This window comes from Pantherophis guttatus, chromosome 7, assembly GCF_059756535.1.
Source record: "Pantherophis guttatus breed Tessera chromosome 7, ASM5975653v1, whole genome shotgun sequence".
Taxonomy (NCBI): domain Eukaryota; kingdom Metazoa; phylum Chordata; class Lepidosauria; order Squamata; family Colubridae; genus Pantherophis; species Pantherophis guttatus.
In genome coordinates, this window is record NC_142069.1 from 93,183,206 (window position 1) to 93,205,480 (window position 22,275).

Below are 22,275 nucleotides of genomic sequence, written 5' to 3' on the forward strand. Positions count from 1 at the left end.
ATGGGATTCACATACGTTATATTAAGACACAATGATCACCCCTCATTCTGGGACAAAACCAATTAATTAATCAAAATAAAGCTAGAAGGTACTTTGGAGGTCTTCTAGTCCAACCCCCTGCTCAAACAGGAGACCATATACCATTTCAGATAAGTGGCTGTCCAATCTCTTCTTAAAAATCTCCAGTGACGGAGCACCCACAACTTCTGGAGGCAACTTCTGTTCCACTGGTTAATTGTCCTCACTCTTAGGAAGTTTCTCCTTCTCCTTCTTCCAGGTTGCTTCTCAAGCCACATTACAGCTCGTACAAACTCGGTGACTTGCTGTCTTTGAAACTAGAGGTCAAGGAAGCTGTTCTGAGCATGCTGGGGAGTATTCTAGCCATCAGAACCCATCCTAATACCTAGTTACTCATTTGGTAGTGATTAAGGACCCAGGCTGGGATATTGTGAGTTGTAGTCGTGCCTTAGGCATGAACACAGCTGAGTAACCAGTACCTAGTCCTTCTCTCTGAGCCCTAGGAAGGAGACGAGGGGAACAACTTACTGTATAAAAAGCTTCACCAAGGAAACTGCAGTCCAGGCATCACCAGGAAACAATTTGCAGAGCTGCTCCATTTAATTTCCAGGGCTGGGAAAGAGATGTTAGAGAAATCGTGTTCTCTTTATAAAGCAGATGGACACTATCAAACGAAGATTCACATTAAAAGAAGATATATATTCTATTTTAGTGAAAATTTCAAAAATAGAATGCTTTTAAAAAAAGCATTTCACGCTCATTTTATTATACTAAATAATAAATACATACTCGATGAAGGAATTTCCCTGTTATCTTTGCTCTGTAGAAATGCTATGCTGGATCTTAATTTTTAGTTACCACTGTTAACCACATTCGTAAGTTTGTACCACGTGAGCCAATTCTATGAAAACGGAGATTTATTTAAAACTGATTACTTAGCTCCAATTTTTTCTACTTTGGAAAAAAATATTTTCTATTATTAGATGTTCCTACTCTACTTATGCTGAAGTCATCAATTTACTTCTTGTATAACCTGAATATAATTTTCCTATTCAAGTATTTTGAGGCATGTATATTATTTTTCTGCCTCTCTAAATGAGGGGCAAATTAGCACAGTTGCTGTGTATGAGACTTCAAGGACATTTATGCAAAAAAAAAAAAAATCTTTTGAAGGTCTTTTGAGATCCTTGGTGGTGGGTTTTCATGATCTCTGAAGACTTCAGATCTTGCCTTATGTGGGAAGCCTAACAAAAGTGGAAAACCTTGTTTAACACAATTATTTTCAGCACCTCTCTGGAAAGTTGTGATGGGGTAATTTTAAATCATTTTTTGTAAATGTTTATATTATTTATTGAAGAAATAAATCTGCATTCACAGCAAAAGTCCAAAGTGCATGTTCTCCGTATTAATCATGCCACGGTCATAATAGAAAACGTCAGGTGTTAAGACTTATTGTTTAAGTTAAAATGTGGGCATGTGCTTGACATTTTCAGAACTTGGCAAGGATAATGGGAGAAATAAACTATGGAATTCTATTTATATACATTAAGGGAACCTGATGTAATGCTTTTTTAGGAGGTGAAGAGTCCACTAAATAAACAATTATATATTTTGATGGATTCAATACACACAAATGTGGGATCTCTTTCTTCAACAGATAAATCTGAGAAAATCTCTAAAATATATTGCAAATTGAATATAGATAAATGTTGCAAGCAACTCAAACTTTGCAATAAATTAAGAGAGAAAAACACAAAGGGATATCTATTATGTGTTTTAAGGAAATCTTCCTTTGTTTGGTTTTGTTTTATCCCTTCGTAGATAAAACGTGGGAGTTATTACAGCTGCTATGCTTTAAGCAATATCAGTATTTCAATCAGACCAGAGGCAATTCTACCAAAATATAAATGGCAGTAAAAATTCTGAAAAGCAGAAACCAAACATAAAGGAAACAATCCAGTTTTGGAAAATTTATGGGAAACTCAAAAAGACGGTAATAAAAATCAACCTTTTGCTTTACATTTCACAACATTTCAAGTCCTTTTGAACAAAAAGTCTAGAAGTGATTTCCTAGTAGAAACAAAACTAGTAGATAAATTCCTCTCTTTAATAAAACAGTCAATTTCACCATCTCTGCCAACTCCATCACCCTGACAGTCCACTCTTCCATTGTGGGAATTAGCCTGTCTTTCCATCTTTGTGTATGTAAGATTCTCACCTTTGTCAACATAATCATGAAGTTCCTAATTTTCTGGCATTATCATCTCAACTTTTTTGACCGTGGACATTCTTGTTAAGTCACGCTAACCTTTCAGTTACTTTATATGGAAAAGTGTATACAACGAGAGTTATATTTGTCAGAATACCAAGAACTGAACCTGGTAGATGACCTCTTCAGCTCTCAGCCCATATATTATGGAAATCCTCTGAGCTTACTTGAACAGCATAATTGTATATCGTATTTTTAACCATGGAATGGGTCCCAGATAGCGCTTGGTGGAATCAATTGTATCCTTTTCTTCTGACTTTGGTGGATGAGGGAGCTTAGCAGTCTCCGGTGCTGGGCTGTGTAGCAAAGCTTCAGGAATTATGACTTCTGGTATCAAAGGACGGGATATTTATGAGCTGAACTCAATGCAGACACATTACTTCCTTGCTCACTTTTGACACTTCCTATTGTAACTGGGATAATTAGTGCCACACCACGGAATCTTGTTGAAGTAAATTTCCTCTTGCTGAATATAATGTAGTTAGCAGATTGGCTGCAGGCTCCATCCTTGGAGTCAAAGGATTGCTTTTTACAAGTTGCAAATAATTTTTTCCCCTAAACTTGTTAGAATATTAGGAGACTTGCCAGATGCTTCAGGCCAAGAGGGAAATTGCCTAGATGTGTTGAGAAATGTAACATTTGAGTTTCAAATAACACTGCCTTTTTTTTTTTATGCAATGGTTGTTATAATGATGATAGTGAAAGAGTCACAGGAAGGAACGGCACCTGGCTGGGTTTTGTTGTGTTCAACGTCCAGGCAGAGTTGTACATTTGGTGAGAACATGGATGGCGACCAGGACCAGGTCCCAAGGCTGTAGATTGGATTGAAAGTGACTGCCTAAAATGACTAAGCTTGGTCAGATTGATTGATACTATGGGAAACATCTCAAACTATATCAATAAGATGGAGATGGAGATAGAAAGAGAAAGAAGATATATTTTTTCTTTGGATCAAATTCATATAACTCTTCTCCAGGAACAAAAACCAGATTCTCCCACACCCATCCAGCAACAGGGCAGAGAACCCCTTGCTAAAATTTTTGAAGCCCACCCCTGCTTTGGTTGCATGGTTGAGGCCGGCATCTTGGCATTTTTAATACAGATCCAGTTCAGGTAGATCACAAGGTCCTCAATGCAACATTCATCTGCCTGATCTCTCCATTGCAAATGACAGAGAGGATGAATGTCTAATATTGATGCAGCCCTCATATGTTCACCTCATCCTTCAGCTGAAACAGCACCCAACGCTCTAAGGCTAGATGGAGAATAAATAAGAAGAGACCCAAAACACCACCCACACAGTAGTGGACAAAAGGGAAAAAAGGGAAAGACGTAGGGAAAATGAAATCCCAAACTTAGATCTTCAGGTTGTCCAGCAGTTCTTATCACAATCAGGTGAGGAACGAGAGGATACCTTTTCCCGCCTAATCTCCAGGGGGAACCTGTGTCTGACAGGTTACAAAGGAATTCCTTTCACTCTGTGAAATAATTTCACGTATTAAAGCAAGATGTTCCAGGGGCCGAAAGCAATGGACCAGTCGTGGATGGATGAGATGCATTAAACTTCTCAGCCAACGATCCTGAAGAGCTTTAGAAAGTAATTTGCTTCATATGCGCAGCTTCCCCAGACCGAAGAGGCTGCCGATTTGCTCCGGTTAATCATCATCCTTTCAGCTGCTGGAAAAATCTTGGCTTACAACACTAAAAGATAGGAAGGGGGTTATTAAAAACAAGACAACTTTTTAACAAATGGGGGTTGTGGAGTTGAAAACACAAAGGGCTTGATGTTAAAAATACTTACAGGCAGACAGGATGCAAATAAGGGAAAGGCAGTGTTTTATGTCTGCATCCTGGTATCTGGAATTACTTATGATCCACACTCATCACTGTTTTTTTATATACAGGAAAGATATTGAGTGGAAATCAAACATAAAAACAGAGGGCACCTGTGAGGAATCCAATGAAACAGGAAAGGCAAATTCAGTTTCCCAAACTAAAATTTATATATTATACAAATTAAAAGATTCTTGGCAGCATATCTCAACTTAAACGATGCAACAACGTGTTCTATTGCAATCCCTGAGTGAGAATACTTAAAGGATATTTTATGGGATATAAAATGGGATGCCTAATGGGATGCCTACATCCTTCACTGATGGGTTGGCAGGTCCATTATAGAAGTCTTTATCAAGGTGGAGGCATTTCTGTCAGCCAAAACAGGAAATTGTATCATTAAGCCCAATTATATGATTTTTTAATAGTCTTTTGAACATTGCCAAAATCAACTGAGCTTATGTAAAGTATATACCAGTATACTTTATTAACAAATGTGGAGCACCAATATCTATTGCTAATCATGAGGATTGTCATAGTGAGAATGCAGTGTTGCAGGCTGACTCTGCCCACTGCCAGCAGTTTGATCCTGACCTGGTCAGTAAAATGAGGACCCAGATTGCTGGAGGCAACAGATTGACTCTGTAAACCTCTTAGAGAGGGCTGCAAAAGCAATATGAAGCGGTAAATAAGTGCTAGTGCTATTCCCAAATGATGTGTTGTGTGCCACATTACCACATACAAGCTCTCATTTTGTCACCTGGCATCCTTGTGACTGCCTGGTGGTGTACCCTATGCAGATACACACAACTGAATGGATGGGAAGATTTTTCAACCGCAGCTGATGTTAAGACCATCCAACCTCTGTATTTTGTGGCTCTATAAACTACAGAATTCTAGCTATACTGTAGCCAGAGGCAGTTCTCCATCAAATTCATGGCTGGATAGGGAATAGATTGCCTCATTCAAAAGGAAGAAAATGCATCTAATATATGATAACCTGTATTTTTGGACTGGCTCTGTTTATATTTTGTAATTTATTGGTAGTGTATGTTTCTTTAACAGAACATTGGCTAATTCATGAGAGGCCTTTTTACATCCTTATACTAACTTGCACTCAGAGAGGAGGGGGGTCGTGACATGTTAAATGAGTGGGGTTTCAATCAAATGGCCATGGTCATCCTCATGCCTTTTTAAAACTTCACTGTGAAGCTTCCTACCATTACCCAAATATCCATTCTAGGTATGAATATTTATACTCATTTATATACTTCAAACGTAACAACTTCTAGTAATGTATTAAGCAGTTCTTTTGTAAGCTAAATGGATCTGCTACTGAAAAATAGGTGGGAACAGTCCATGCTATTTGTATTAAATAGCTTTCCTCTGAAAGTTGATTTCCTGTCTTCCCACCTGCTCCTGCTCCACTCAGCTCTCACCTCCCTGCAGAAATGAGGATTTGGAGAATCAAGAGTTCTCCACCGTGGCCTTTTAAAGGACTCAGCAAATGGAAATGGACACATGAGATGGATTGATAGTGGTTTTGGCAAGGTAGGTTAAAGAAATATGGAGCAATTCAAAAGTCATTTGTCCAGACTCTGCAGGGTGAGCCTTTGGCCCTGTAAAGGAATTCATGGAAGGATGAGAAACATCTTTTCTTTCTCTGATTCGGACCCTTCATGGAACCAACTGATACGAAGAAATGAAGGGTTACCCCAAAGGGTTCATGGAGGGACTCCCACTCCAAGCTCAGGTCAAGCTCTATTCCTTGACACTGACATCCCATCTGTCAAACATCAATTTCACATTATAACTGACAACTTTACATTCAGTCAAGTGCAAGATCACAATACTTCTGAACAAGTATGTCCAAGAGATGTGGCTCTACAGCCAGTCCAGTATGAGTTTATACAAGTTCTTACTATTTTTACAACAATTCTCAGGAGGAAGGGAATTTACTATTCCCTTGAAATGAGTTTGAGCTCGTATAGAACAGCAATTAAAGTATTAGTCTAGGTCAAGGGACGGGGACGGAGAGGATTTTATCTGTCTAGGTCAAGGGAAGGGAGGATTTTATGGTTCTTCAAGTCAGCCTTTACTTGTACATTAAGTGTTGTACCTTATGATTCTTGACGAATGTATCTCTACTTTTTATGTACACTGAGAGCACATGCACCAAAGACAAATTCCTTGTGTGTCCCAATCACACTTGGGCAATAAAGAATTCTATTCTATTTTGCACTTTGATTTAATTTAAGTTAGATGCAAATTACTCCTCCTCTCATTGTATAAATTACCATTTGGTGACAACTTTTGAAGGCTTCTGGAAGTTGCATATGGATGTAGTTGAGTGTCTTTGTTCTCACAGGAACTAGTCTGGATAAGGACATCTGCAATATTCATTGGGAAAAAAATGGCAAGCTTTTCCTTGGGAACTTTTTTTCCTTGTGCAAACTGCACGTGTGGGGGTCTTTATCTGAACTGTGACTTCAATAGGAGCAAAGAATTATAGCCCCTACCTCTCAGGAGAGGATATAATGTGCATGGTTGATGGCCTTGACCCCAAGTGTTAGGAGTTACATAGATTTCATCATGCACTTCTAGGAAGATTGAAATCATAGCTACATTACAAGCAAAGTAATCTGAGAGTTGTAACTCAGCCGCTCATCACAAACATTCTATTCACAAATAAGACATCTGTCCTGGTCTAATAGAAAATGCAACTTAATTTGGGGGGGGGAACGGATTCAATGGGGATTCAGATGAATTGTCTTTAAAATAGAATTGGTAAATTAATTTCATACACATTTGGTTGAATGTCTTCAAACCAACTTGGTGATTTGATGGTTTTCTGTGCATGGCAGAATCAGATCAAAGCAATCTAATGATCTGAATGTATGATTTAAATCAAATTGACTCTTCATGGACAATTCAGGATTACAGGCCTTTGAGCCTAGCAAAAGTTAGAAAGATGGAACGCGATAACCCAGTGCTTGTTTGAATGCCAGCTACTGAGAACTGCTCTAAAACAAACTTTACACAGTCAGCCTTTTAAGGATGAAAAATCACCTATTAAGGAGGATAGATGGCAAATGGCCACCAAAGAGGAGGAAATGCTTTGTGGTTGGTAGCCTGTTGATCATCTGACACAACTTCTGAATGTGCTTTTGTCCATTGGTTTCATTTTAGAAAGACCTCATCTCCTGCATAGACTTTCCCAAGGGGAGAGGCAGACGATGAAGTAATTTGGAAGCACAAAAGAATCTCCAGGCCAGGCTCTCCAAAGTCTCTTTGCTTCTGCAGCTGAACCTCTGTTTATGGCCATGGCAGCAAATAAAAATAAAAGGCAGCTTTAAAATGCTCTGCCCAAACCCTTCATGGCAAGGACAGGAAGCCATCCATTTCTTTCTCTTTGTTTCCCAGGGATCAGCACTTACAAAGGCCTCGTGTCATCAGGTGTTATGAATACCGAAACCCATCAGATTGATTGTGTGTCATTCTGTGGACATTAGAAGTAAGTAAGTATGTCCTCAGTCCATTATTTCTCTCTGCTGGAATCCGGTAAGATTGAGAGAAGAAAGAGATGTTAATCTCTTGTAGACAAAAAGGGGAAAAAATGACTGTTTTTGTTCAATATAAATTAGAAAATAGTGCTGTCCTGAAAATTTATTTTGGTTTTTCTTTTCAGTTCCTGTTAGTGAGAACAATAAACCGGTGGAACAGAAGTTGCCTCCAGAAGCTGTGGGTGCTCCATCACTGGAGGCTTTTAAGAAGCGGTTGGACAACCACATGTCTGGAATGGTAGAGGGTTTCCTGCTTAAGCAAGAGGTTAGTCTAGAAGACCTCCAAGATCCCTTCCAACTCTGTTATTTTGTTCTGTTCTTTTCACCCAACCGCTTTCCTTCACATGGAAGCACAATCTTTTTTTCAAAGGAGAAGAAAACGTTGGAGAGCAGGGCCCATTGCAATCCAGCCTTCCATTCTTTTAATCCTTTTCCACTGGTCTGCTGCCTTTCGTGGCTTCTCACATTTGAATCAGATCCTGAAGGAGGAGACCATGAAGCAGCTAGTCCCATGTTTGTTTGCTTTCCTGATCAGGAAATGGGAGCATCTAGGGAGACTGCAGAGGAGTTGTGTAGGACAACGTAAAAGCAGCAGCTGTGGCTGTCTTACAACCATAAAGTAAATTTTTAAAAGGCCCCTCAAAATATATCTAAATAAATGCATATCCTGAGAATGAAGTACAAAGAAAAGACAGCTTTCCAGGAAATTGGAAGTGAGAGTTTAGCACAGTATTGGCAAAAAGCCTAAAAGTGTTCTGGAAACAGTGCTATCTACGGAATCCAGCAGATCTGGGCAATTTTCATCCAGTCTCCAACCTTCCTTTTTAGGGTAAGTTGAGAAGATAGACAGCTGTGGAACCAGATGGTCCTGGAAGAAGTGCATTATCTGGACCTGTTCCACTCAGGATTCAAGCCTGACCACAGTACAGCCTAGATTGCATCTGCCTGCTGCCTGCCTGCCTGCCTGTCTCTATCATCTATCTATCTATCTATCTATCTATCTATCTATCTATCTATCTATCTATCATCTCAATTTTCTATCCCCCACTCCATCTATCGAAAGAAACGCTGAGTGGCAATCAACCAGTTAATTGGCAATGGGAATTAAGTCCAGATAATGATCTTACATTTGGCAAATCATTTCACAAAGTCTTCCATAAGAGCCAAATAGAGAAGATGGAAATTGTGGGCTGGGTTATGTTACCACAAGATAAAGACAGATTGTACATCAGTGGCTTCATTCATTCATTAATTCATTCGTTTGTTTGTTTGTTTGTTCATTCGTTCAATCGATTTTCAACTCATCTTTTTTGTGACCACCTCAAAGCAGCCTGCCTACCAGGGGTGAGTTACTACTGGTTTGCAATGGGGCTGCGTGCGCACACTTGATTCACTTGCACACACGCTCGCTCTTCTGTGCATGCACAGAAGTTTTTTCATGATGTCAGGGTCAGTGGGCGGGGCCTCCCACCGGTTTTACTACCGGTTCTATAGAACTGGTGCGAATCGGGGGCAACCCACCACCGCTGCCTACCCAATGCTCCTGCCTCCTATCAAACTGGAAGGAGGTGATGAGTGGCATAATGCAATCCTTGCCTGCATCGTCAGAAGTATTTTGGCAACTTTATAATTCCTCTCTTTTCCATATGGCTCAGACCACACAATGGACTCCTGTGGACAGTTCTGATTATCGCAGTTCAGGAAGGACATTGATCGACTGGAGCTTGGCCAAAAGACAGCTGGAAATCTAAGAAGCTTAGAAAGGAAAACTTTCAGGGAATAATTAGAAGCAATGAGTATGTTTATTCTAAAGAAAATGAGACTAGGAGAGACATACAGTAATAGCTTTAATAGTTGAAGTGTTGTCATGTAGAGGATGGGGCAGCCTTGTTCAAAGTTGCTCCAAAAGACACAACAAGGAGGACTTAAATCACAAGGATACAGAATTCATTTGGAATCTGGAAAAAAGGATCATGGATTTCCACTTCAGAAAAGCCTGTTTTAGGAAGGACTCTTCCTTCACTGAGGATGTGGGGCAGGTTATAGTAGATAATCTCCCAGATCCCTTCTCTTAATCATGTTTTTTACGCATGCTGCCAAAATGATTAATGGAAGTGTGATTCCAGAAAAAGAATGGATGGGGGAAATGAATATTTCATCAAAATCAGTAAAATTAGAATTATGTCTCTTTGGCTCCCTATAATCTGCTAACCCATACCTGTGATGATTTAATGTCAGTGTTATCTGGCTATTCTTCTCTGACTCACTCAGAAAATGCATGGAGACTTTTCTTTGGCTTCTGATGGACAATTAAAAATCACCCATGGTTGCCAAGTTGGAGAAAGTCACAAACAAAGAAAGGGTGTGCGTGAAGCCCTCCTTTTCTTTTTTGCTTTAAGAATAACTTGAGATAACAAAGTTGTATCTCTGTTGTTATAGATTTGCCACTCAGCATGTATATCTCACTCAAGCCATGAGTCTTATTTATAACTTTGGATTGTTATTTCTAGTTGAAAACCATTCTCTCTCTCTCTCTCTCTCTTTTACTTTTAACGGTGCTGGCAGTCAGAAATTGAAGCAGACAAAGCTTTTCTTGGCATTGAGCTAAAGAGGCTCATCTGTTTCATTTCTGTATGTTGGGCTGCTTAGAGAAGGACCAGGGCAAACGTTAGCAACATAGATGAAAGAGGGAGAAAGAAACTCACATGTACCTGTAAAGGAGTCCCTAGTGATTTTATTCCTCTAGTCATTGCCAATTTTAGGAGGCGCTGCTCATCTCTGTTTCAGCCGGTGTTGTCCGAAGACGTTTCTGAGATCATGTGGCCAACATGAAGCCCTGGAATGCTTTTACTTTCCCACCAAAGTGGTACCTATTTATCTATTTGCATTTCCATGCTTTTGAACTAGATTGGCAGGAGCTGGTACAAGGATGGGACCTCACCCCAACATGTGGCACTCAGGTCTTGAACCCAGACTACTGACTTTCCCAGCATCTTAACCACTGAACAAGGATCGCTATGCGGCTATTTTGTTTACACATTGTAACTCCAAACTGTTCTTAAACAAAGTGGTCGGTAAATGAGGGTGAATGAACCCTCCTCTTCTCTCCCCCTGTATTTTCAGGCCACATTCAAAGAAGGTGCACTTCCCTTGAGGAATGCATATATTCCTTCTGAATGTGTGGCAAATGAGTGGTTTTTTTAAAACAGAGAGAGAGAGAGAGAGAGAGAGGGAGGGAGGGAGGGAGGGAGGGAGGGAGGGAGAGAGGGGCTAAGGAATATCTGTTTTTCTCTGACTGAGATGATATCCCAAAGAATGAGTCATTCTTACTTCTTCTACTTCTGGAGACCCTCCAAAGCTGTCCTGAAGGAGAATCTAATTGCCGAAATTTATTCATTATTCAGTGAAAAGCCAGACTGAAGCATTGTGATGGCAGCCAGACAACTGGAGCTTACAGGGGGCTGAAAGGGAGCCGCAGGGAAGGTAGAGCAGCTCGTACCGGTTTACTTTTACTTTACATATCTAACTTTTAAACATTTTAATTTTTCTTTGAGGGAACTAATAAAAATCAAACAAGCATTTTCGATTCAGCCCTGACTCAAATTGGGTGACATTCATCTGTCTAAGCAAAGCTGGACTCTTTGTGGCTTAAACTAAAGCTTGAGGACTGCAATATCCACAATCTCTAGATCGTGACACTTTTTTGGGTCACCCTGTGGACACCTCAGTAGCTCTCATGTGGCCTTGAACTGAAAGCAGGACTACGAAAAGGACACTCTTCATTTGATTGACACTCCTTATTTTGGCTCACAACTTTCCACCATGTGCCCTTTCTAATAAAGTGTGTCTGCACGTGCACGCACACACACACACACACACACAAACGCACACACACAAAAACAGACACACACACACACATATCGTCTATCTATCTATCATCTATCTATCTGTCATATATGTATCTATGAATCTATGTATCTAAGTTATCTATCTATCATCTATCTATCTACCTATCTATCTATATATACCTTGCTGGCTGGCTCGCTCGCTCGCTCCATCTATCTATCTATCTATCTATCTATCTATCTATCTATCTATCTATCTACCGTCTTTGTTAAATAGCAGTTGAGCAAGTCATCTGAATGGGAATATACCCCAAGGTGCCTAGTTAGTAAGGAGAGATACTTGTTCTTGAATTAGAAACTTGAGGCTATGCAAGGAATTAACCAAGATATTAAGCAGAAAAGTGGAGAACAATAAATCAGCACAGAAGTGAAAGCAAACATTTTGGAATGTACCGATTGAGATAGTGGTGATATGGAGGGACCAAATGAGAAGGACAACTGCATTAAAAGCCACACACAAAAGTAGCATACTTTTCATGTCATTTCATAGCTCACAGCAGCCCTCATTCCAGTGGACAAGGCTTCTGGGCATGGAGAGAAACCTGACCTTAGGCTGATCCCATCTGCGGGAAGGACCACGGGTGGCCCTAGAAGGGAGGGGAAAGAAAACAACATTGGCACTTGGCTCTTAGGACTGAGGGAGCTGGTGTCCACACAACTCTGAAAGAAAGTTGTTCTGTTTTGTGTCTATGGAGATTCTCCATCATCCAGGTCATGGTTGTCCCAAAGGTGCTTTTTCAAAAGGCAACTGGACTTGTTTTTCCTAGTTTTCTAGTTTTTCCTACAAGCCCAGTTGTCTTTTGAAAAAGCACCTTTAGAGTCTGTTTATAAACAGTTTATATACTGTTAGAGGCTGATAGTATATAGAAGAAACAACTCAATGTCCATTTGAATTAACCAAAATAGTATTTGGGCAAACTGAACCAGCAAGAATAGCTTTGCATGTGATTGGATTTTTTCCCCTGCTCAACTCCCTGAGGTCCAATCAAACTCTATTATAATTAAAGTGAGTTTTGCTATTGACGTCATGTTGGTTGAACCCTGTTTGAGGTTAAAGTCAGTATTAATCCCTCCAAATTTTACGTTTTCTTTCTGCAGCAGCTCCAAGCCTCTTACAACTCCAGAAGACCAGAACAGCCTCCTGGGTTTCCGTTATGGAGTTGACGTCTCCATGGGACACACATTAACACGAAAACTGATGAAGGGATGTGAGTTTCTTAGATTCTTCCACGCAGAGTGCAAGATCCATTTCAGAGTAGCATGAACAGCAACGAAGACTTAGAGCTCTCTGTTTAATCCTTAGCAGGTGGGCGTCCACATGGACGTCACTCTCATGCATCAGTAGTGAACCTCAAACATGACCCCTTCTTCGGTGAGAGAGGGATAATTCTTCTGCCATGTTTATTTTAGCCCGTGCTCCCATTTTGAAGGGGAAACGTTCAACCGTGCTAAATAGTTGCAAGTTAAAGGTAACAGATGTGTGAAGTGACTTGCATCCTTGGAAGCAAGTCTAGCTAACAGCTTCCCTTTTGTCCAGCTCTGTGGCATGCAGATGTTTGTGCAATAAAAACAGCTTTAAATTGACTGGGGTCTGCTGGGTATGTTTGATTCTAAACAATCAGGAACACTGGAAGTTTTTAAGAAGAGACTGGGCAACCATTTGTCTGAAATGATATAGGGTTTCCTGCTTGAGAGGTAGGTTGGATTAGAAAACCTCCAAGATCCTTTCCAACTGTGTTATTCTGGTATATTACAGTATTTTTTTCCCATTTTGCTACTCTTGACTTAAGCATATGATACAAAAATGCCACCATTGAAGCCTTCTGAGATGCTAATTGCTGATCGATGAGGTGTCCAAGACCGAAGTGAAAGCTGCAAGATCTATGGAGCATCTTCAAACGCTCCATCCAGATTTCCTGGTAGATGTAAAGGCTGTTATATTCATCAGCTCTTGCAACAAACAAACGAAAAAAGCTCTCTGCCTGATCTAAAAGCCATCATGGGGAGCTTAAGTCGTTTCCTAGGTGTGTGATTGCTTAAGCATTTGCACACCCTGCATGACACTGTATAATTTTAGTGACACACTTTCAAATAAAGATCAAGTGGGCCACTTAGCTTCATGCTGCTTTTCCCATCTACTGCCAATTCTGTTTGTTTTGGGGAAACTTTCATGTCTCTTGGCCCACAGATGGCTTTTCCACTTAGGGTTACAGATGGTGGAGCAATGTCCTGATAAAACATGAAGTGACTCTCCTTTGTAATTCTCTGGCTATTCCTTCCTGTTCACCTACGGCTAAGAAGTTGACCAAAGAATCCACCTGGTATTTCTATCAGTTCAAAAGATGAACTCTCAAAGAACTCTGATGAGGATCCAGATGTAGTATGTGGAATCCACCTGGACATGTTGATAACCTTAACAAAATATTTTTGCCTTCCTGTCAGATAGATTATGTGTTTTATTTGACAAAGAGCACTATTCTTAAATTCTCTTCAAATGTTGCTTATCATAAAAAAGTTTAGCAAATATCAGTCTCAGGAACATGTCTGTTTTACAGGTCATAATATCTGATGAGAATGGAAAACTCAGTTGGAGTCATGATCTGTACCATCAATGCACAGAGAAGGTACAAAAAGTTAAATCTGAAATGAATGTAATAAATTGGTTTCCCATATCCAACATCCATGTTAACAAGGCAGCAATATTATCAACCCATGAACTGAATTAGGATAAGCAAAAAGGCATTGGGCTGAATCAGAGAAGTTTAACTGAGCTTGGAGCCCATTGAAAACAATGAGAACAAAGCTAACTAAATTCATCCCTACCTCCTCCAAGTGGAAGGTAACCAGTCTCATGCTGGCCAAATCAGGAAGTGTGGATCACGTCTTGGACTCTGATGGAAACCCCCACCCCCCAATGGAAGATCTGTTTCCAAAGGCACCCAGAAGCTTCACTTGGGGGTCCCTAATAATTTGAACCCTGAACTTTCCATTTTCGTCCCTCATCTTTAAGGGAAAGAAGACTGGCAAACTCAGGCAACAGCTCTGCTTTCTGACCAAGACGTAGGAAGTTGCAGGAGACCATTTGTCAGATTTTATCAATGGGTGGTTGGGTTTTGGTGGATGGAATTTGGGGGATGATTAAGAATGAGAGATATCACAGGAGATTTCCCCCAGCTTCAACCCATCCAAAATTCCAGAAAGGGGGCCGAAATTCCACTACTGAAATTTGGCCTGCCAGCTGTGGTTTGCTCACTCCTACTCTAAGGCAATGAGGTAAGGAGAATGTCATAAGACATCCAGATGTTGGACTAAACAATCCTTACTGTGATGTCAAAGCTGAACATCTGTCCTCTTCAGATATCGGTCTATTCTTTTTAGAAAGAGTTAAATTTGGAAGAAATAACATTATTTGACTTGTAAAAGAGAATTTGAATTAATATAAAATACGTACTGTTAAATACTCAGAAAAGGTTCATGATCTCGCTGAAAGAGGTCCAAGTTTTAAAATGCCTCATAAATGTAGATAGAAGATGATAACTCAAATACTTGGAAGGAAGGACTGAAGAAACTGACAGTAATGTTAATTCTGCTGTCATGCAGGATAGAACAAAATATCTTAACATCTTAATAAAAATTAGTCTAATCCAAACCCCAGATCCAGACTAAAAATTTATCTTAAATTTCATATTGTCCAGCTAAAAAGTTCCTAAGATTTTTCTCCTTTATTTTTTTTTTTCCTGGAGAACAGCAAGAAAAGAAGAATGGCTATTTTAACATTATTGTTTGCAGGATTTGTTTTGTTTATTGTTTTTTTGTATTTGCCATTTTTTGGTTAAGAATCAGAAAGAAAAAGATAGGGAAAAAATGGAGGGCAGCAAGATGGAGCTGAGGAAAATTATTATTTGTTGCTTTTTTCATTATGAATTTCAAAAATTGTTGGTTTTGCTTGGACTAAGGCATGAGGACCTCACAATCTAGATGAGATTGTAGCTATCACACCAGCTGTAACTACACAAAAGCTCTCCTGGCCACAGTTACCTCTGGTCTTTGAGTAGAAGCTCAACTCCAGAAGGGGTTTCAAGGAATCATCCAGTCCTATATTTGGAAGAACAACGAAAGAGAGGGAGAAGATTCCACAGAGATCTTTTTAGGAAAGAAATATTAAAACATTTTAGCGATATTTATGCATGTTTTAACATAGGATGCACAGGCTTACTAAAACTGCATAGTTTTAAAAATTATATATTGGGTGTTTGGGGTAATTCATCAGAAGATGAGGAAGGTGTGGCCATCAGAACCAGTTTAGGAAGGACAACCAAAAACTTCCATTAAGGTTGTTAGAAAGTCATTCTTCATTTCCTACTAAAGTTATAAATAAAGCTTCTTTCTTAACACACGTATGAGGAAAGCATTATCTTTTGTTTATATTACTGCACTAAATTCTTTTTGCATAAGACAGTTTCATCCACCAATATCGCATAGCTTTCAAAGATGAACAGACTTACCTATCTGTAGTTCTGCTGCTTCTCCCCTCTATTTCCCTTAAGGAAAGAAATGCCAATGCCTGACTTAAAACTGGAAAAGCAGAAGCGCCACCAGTGAAGGCAATGATTGAGGTGGGGAGAAAAAGATTGTGCCTTGCAGTTCTAACTCTTCATTGTGAAACCATTATTCTTCTCCAGAGCTTGTTATAATACAGCCCATAGACTGAGCATTCCTCTATGGATTTGGTGTGGTGTGTATGTGTCTTTGTGGGTCTTTGTGTGTGTGTGTTTTGCATATGTGTGCGCGAGCAAGCAGAACAAATTTTAGATGAGCTCTAAAGTGCCTTTATGGTGCATTTGTGATCTGCTATCGTTTGTCACTCATACGACTGATGTCAAAGATTTTGCTGTGTATCAACAGAGCCGATCAGTTTGGTTGGTGAACAGAAAGCAGCTTTTGTGAACTTGACTGGAGCTGTGCCAGAACAGTCCCTCATGTCATTTTCAGCAATGCTCTTCTCACAACGCCCTTCCCTAAATCATCTTTGGTAAACCTTTCAGCCTCTAAAAACAACAGGTCTGTAAAACAGAATAATGGCCTGTTTATCAACAGAAGACAACAAGGGTATGGGGTTCGTAACTCATTCGATTACAGGAATGGGAAGTCAGCCAAGGACTGCATATCAGATTAAAAAGCTGGAGAGAGAAATGAAAGAGAAAAATGCAGGATTGTTTTGGCATGTCACGGCTTCTGCTGTTCCTGACGTAGCACACGGGGCAGAAACTATGAATGCTGGATTGTTTTAGGCTGTTTCCCCCAATGCTTGCAAAATGGTCTACCAGCACCAGTAAATAATGAAGCTCTTCCTGGAAGTAAAATATTAAATGCATGATATTACATGCATTTAATAAATTTGATAAATACAGACTATCAAAATACATATATGCAGCATTAAAGGTCCCAATTAAAGTGATTAATTGGCTCAAATTTGGCTTAAAATTCCAAGTTAATTCCAGGAAGAATTCACATGCATATTAACATCTACATGTACAAATGTGTTCTCCAAATGGGAATTACATTACTGGGACAGATATAGTATTTTGCTGAAAGTGATCTCAAATCCTTTGCTATCCAAGAAGTCTTTATAGTTCTTCATTTTTCTATGGTTTTTTTCCCCCTCCTTATTGTTCCTTCAGTCTTCAATACTTGTTTCTTTTTAACAACAATCATACCTGGTTTATTATGGGCTCAATGTTTATCAGGGTATAGTTGGAAGCCCCCTAAGAGCTTAACGTTTTCATTGCCCGCCTCCTCCTGCTGCTGCTGCTGTGTTTATTCATAACCACCCCACACCAAGAGACTGGAAGGAAAAGCCCACTAATAGAGATTAAAAAGCAAAGCCACATTGACTCTCGGCTATTGCCATGGTCTTATTATTTCACGGAGTTTGATTGCCCTCCCCTTCTCTCCACCTCTGCCCCTCCTCCACAGCCCTGGGGGTTTTGCAATATTCTCCTAGTCAAGGAGTAGTCCTGCTTGGCTTCTGCAGAGTTTACACCCATCCATTAACTGTATCCAGTACAAAACACCCTTAGAGGATTATCCAGAGTAAAGTTCACGGAAGCATCCCCTCTTTTTCACATTTCCAGATGAGCCTGAAAAAGAGATCCCGCTGCTTTAGGAATCTCCTTATTAAAATTAATGGATCTCTTAAGGCAGCCAACATATTTTTTTTCCGAGCTTATTGAAAGCCTGGAGAGAGAGAATTAAAGAGAGAGGGGGGGAGGGAGGGAGAGAGAGAGAGAGAGAGAGGGAGAGAGAGAAATTAAAAGGCTTTAAGGAATAGCCTTGGAAGTTAGAAGGCTTTGTGCCTCTTTGCTGGCCACTTGTGACCATCTGGATTTTTTCAGCCCCAATCTGGTAGATTGGTATGGTGTACATTAGTTCGAATTATTTGTTTGTTTGTTTATAAAATTTATTGGCTGCCCATCTTCCCCAGCAGCAACTCTGGGTGGCTTACAGTCATTATTATGACCGCAACAAGAACCTATTTCAATTTAAATATTTAATGTTCTAATAATTTGTTTTATGTCTCTGCATTTTAATGTAACAAATTTATATCTGTTCTTTTACTGAGAGAGAATAATTTTTAATATTTAATCAATAATATTATTGATTTAATATTTTATTTCAAGACTTTGCCAGCTGATCGTGGTCAAGAAACTGAATGAAATGGTTTTCTCCACAATACTCTGAGGATGGAAAGAGTTCCATTTTCAAATTTTTATTTGTTTTATCAGAATATAAAATACAAAAAAAAAATGAAAACAATGGGAAACTAAGGGAGGAAAAGGAGAAGAGGAGAAAGGGTAAGGTAGAAGGGAAAAAGGAAAAAAAGTGTTGACTTTCAACTCTTTAGCACAGTAGAAGATCACTGCCTCAACTTTTTATTTTTACACAATAATGTGTCCTAGCCATTTCTGTAACAACAAACTTATCTAATCAGCAAACCCAATATCAAAGTTTTGCTTTTCCTGACACAAGCACCAAATCCAGAAGTTGTGGAAAGACTTTCCAGAAAAGGCTTAAAGGAAGTGAACAGCAGGTGTGGCAACAATCATTGTATAGTTGATGAGCATCAAAAGACATGGAGAAAGGTTGGAATTGGGGACGTTTCTCTACTTCTCCCCAAATATCAGAAAATGTAACAACGAAATTAAGAAAATTTTGTTTCCTGTTTATACAAGCCCACGTGAGAAGTACTCTTTATTAAAAGAAGAATTTCATAAAATGACCCAACAATGGAGAATGACATAGTTCTTGGCCTTCCCCGCCACACCCATCATTACACAACCGTATATCACAAAGTGAGGGAAAACCAGACCTTCTGACCATGGGGAGCTCCACTGATGGTCAACGGTTTGGCCTGTGAAGTTTCACAGGAGTCCCCAAAATTAATGAGCTCCCACATCTGGCTTGAACTCATCTTTCATTCGTTGTAATGTGAATAAATGAAGACATTCATCATGAAGCACGCAATAGAAACTGTGTTCTTCTATTGATATAATTAAATACTCATTGAGGGCTAAACGCCTAATAGCTTCCAGACACTTTTATTCCATGCCAAAATCCAGTGACTCTGTAGTCATATGTTCCTAGTCAGGACAATTGTGAATCTTCTCCAGTTTCTAAACATTTATTGCTGGTGCAGTAATAATAAACATCTTGCATTTATAAAATGTAATGTTGCCTCGCATTTTTCTTTTTCGAAGAATGTGGATCGCATTGTCTAATAGCTCTCACATGTCCAGGGCACCCACAAATAATTTGTCTCCAGAGCAGAGTGTTAATATGACACCTCAAGGACAGAACCTTTCGAGATGCGAGAAGATTTGGAGCAAAGTTTGAAAAGCTTTGTGTACTGCAGCAACTACTGAACGGAGCAGCAGACCCAGCTGAGATTCTGGATTGCATTACCCCATTTCTTCATAATTTTCTTAAATGACAATGATGGAAGGTGCCAACACACACACACACACACACACACACACAATCCCCACACGGCTCTTTCCCCTGAGGTATTTGCGTATGGCCCTACATTCCTTTAAAACTGGTTGTTGATGAAGTTTATTGTTTCAAGTCAGCCCTAGTTGCCCATTCTTTGGTTAATAGTAACGTTCTGTATTTGCCTTCGCAAATCTACAAACTAAAGGGAAAAAAACTACCCATTGCCCAGAAATCTAAAGGTACTTCTGGTAACGGTTTTATTTCCATGCAAAAGATGGTATTTTTTTAAAGAAACAAATTATTTGGAGTACGAATATCTGTGTGCTTTATTTCCACAAATGAAGATTTTTTTTTTTAAAGTGATTTGAAAAAACAGCCAGATCTATCAGTCTCAAAGACACAGAATAAAAGCATGCAAAAGTATGTTTTTAAAATTAACTCCATCGTACAGTCAAACTGAAGCCATATCGTCCACGTGGTTCTAATGCCTCATAATAATTTACTATTTCTCAAGAACTTAATGTATAGAGAAAGCATTACATACCCGATAAAATGTACAGAGAAAACTTTTCCCATCAGCTTAGAAATCTCATAAAACAAAATTATTTGAATAACAAGATAGAGAAAGTGTTTGGGTGTGGATGAAATGAGATGTAAATTAAAAGCAAAGATATTAATATTTATAAATGAATAGGTTTATTGGATAAAATGGCACACATACAGTATATTTATTTTAGCCATCTCCTCTATGAAGATGTGGATCAATTAAATCCAACCTGCTTGACTTTCCCAAATGCAGGGCAGATTTCTATTGGATAAATTTATATTGGGGTGTGTGGCTAATCCTCTTTCCATGTCCTATAAAAGAGGCTCGCTGGTTATGTGAGCATTTTTAGGCTAACTTTGTTTTAGCAAAACTAAGTTCAGGTCACCGCTTCTGTGTTGAAAAATTAGTTGGATTTTTTTTCTAGGAAAAGACAGAAAGTTTCCAGGTTTTGTTGCATTGAGCATCCTATCGATCCGTGAAGTGTCCAAACTCACTTGCAGAGAATTGGTGGCAAACCATTTTATTTCCTTCCTCTAAATCATTAAATATTAGCCACTTGCTTGGAGTCTGGAGTCTGCACACCATTTAAAGGAAATTCTGAATTGGATACTGACTTATTATTTTAAAAATTGAGGAAGTCATTCTAATATATTAGCAGGCTTTTCTGGCAAGAGATTGTGAGGGCAGAGACTATAGATAGCCTGTTCTTAATACTGCCTGACTGTTTATTTATATCCATTTCCTTCCCTTTCTTGAGGGTCTCTCGTTCCAACAAAAGGCTGGCCGGAGTTCACAAAGTCATTGTCCTAACCTTAAATAAAACAATGCACTGTACTAATGCTGTACAGTTCCCAGGAACTTCTTCTCTTCCTCATTGGACTTCAGATAGGATTGTCAATGTTTCATTTGGACTTCTATCTGGTAAATCAAAGTTTCACTGCAAATGATGTGATTTCGTTTAATAAGGTAATTATACAAATAATGTATGTAAGGTATATTGAGGCAAAATACATACATCTGAATTGCTCTCTCCTATAAACTATTTGTTAAATCAAAGTTTTAGAGAACCAGATTGGGGTGGTGATGAAAAGAATCCAGGAGACTGTGAATTCTAGTGCAGCCTTGGGCACAAAGCCAAGTGGGGGAGCTTGAGCCAGTCCCTCTCTCTCAACCTTAAAAAGGAGGGAATGGCAAGCCACTTCTGAAAAATCTTGCCAAGAAAAGAACAGGATCTAGACAATCACACCACTTCTGAAATTTTGCCAAGAAAACTGCAAGGTCTTGTTAGTCTTCAGGAATCAACACTGACTCAAATGCACAACATTTATTGTGAATTAAATCAAGGTTTTACCACATTCACATAATAATTGGTATGTCTGGTATTCCATAGTTTCTTCGCTCTCCCCTTATCCCCTCCATGAATATATTTCTGCTCCAATGATTCCTGAAAAACCAAGACAAAGTAAATCAATAACTCTGCCAGAAAGCCAGTGACAGAATTCTAGAATATCCTCAAAGACATTGAGCTGAAGTAGATGGGCTTTCAAAGAAAGCTTAAACTTAATCAACAGGTTTAGGTGTTTCATCATGGGTATATATGGGTTTGTCCTCTAAAGTCACGGTTGATGGTATTCCAGATTTGCCTACTGAATTGCCAAAATGTAATTTTATATCTCTTGATATATTTTCCAGCCATGATTGATGAAACCAGACCATTCCTCACTCTCTTGAATTTAGGAAGTGCATGAAAATGGTGGAACAAGCCCAAAAAGAGGTGCCTGACTGTGAAAAACTGGGAAAAAGTCACACCCTTTCCCTTCCTGTTTTGGTCAAGAGCCGATCCAGAGCCTCACCTAGAGAGTCTCGGTTGAAGGGCCATTGTGCAGAAGTAGACATAATGCTCAGATTGATGTATCAGAATGTAAGGTAAATCAAATGTCCCATCCAATCAGAAATGATTCTATCAACTTTAAAGTTTAAATACGTTACACTGTAATACCACATAGTATATTGCTCTATCAAAGTTAATCTTAAATCTCTATTTTGGCAGGCTCCCCAATAGAAAATGTGCTGCAGGAAACACTATTATTCAGTGTCTACTTTGTGAGTAAGGATTAGCTGCCCCCCCCCTTTTTTTTTTAAATAGAA

The 22,275-nt window shown here is 39.2% G+C and overlaps 2 long non-coding RNA genes across 2 annotated transcripts; one reads left to right on the forward strand and one right to left on the reverse strand.

The window, feature by feature from the left end:
- Positions 1 to 1,978: 1,978 nt before the first annotated feature.
- Positions 1,979 to 15,779, reverse strand: LOC148112968 (uncharacterized). The gene is made up of 3 exons (XR_015729030.1): positions 15,627 to 15,779; positions 4,089 to 4,233; positions 1,979 to 3,988 (listed from the first exon to the last, which is right to left on the reverse strand). It is a non-coding gene; the product is annotated as an uncharacterized LOC148112968 (long non-coding RNA).
- LOC132712649 (uncharacterized) lies at positions 7,352 to 13,172 on the forward strand. Its single transcript, XR_009623310.2, has 3 exons — positions 7,352 to 7,638; positions 7,809 to 7,948; positions 12,687 to 13,172. It is a non-coding gene; the product is annotated as an uncharacterized LOC132712649 (long non-coding RNA).
- Positions 15,780 to 22,275: the final 6,496 nt, after the last annotated feature.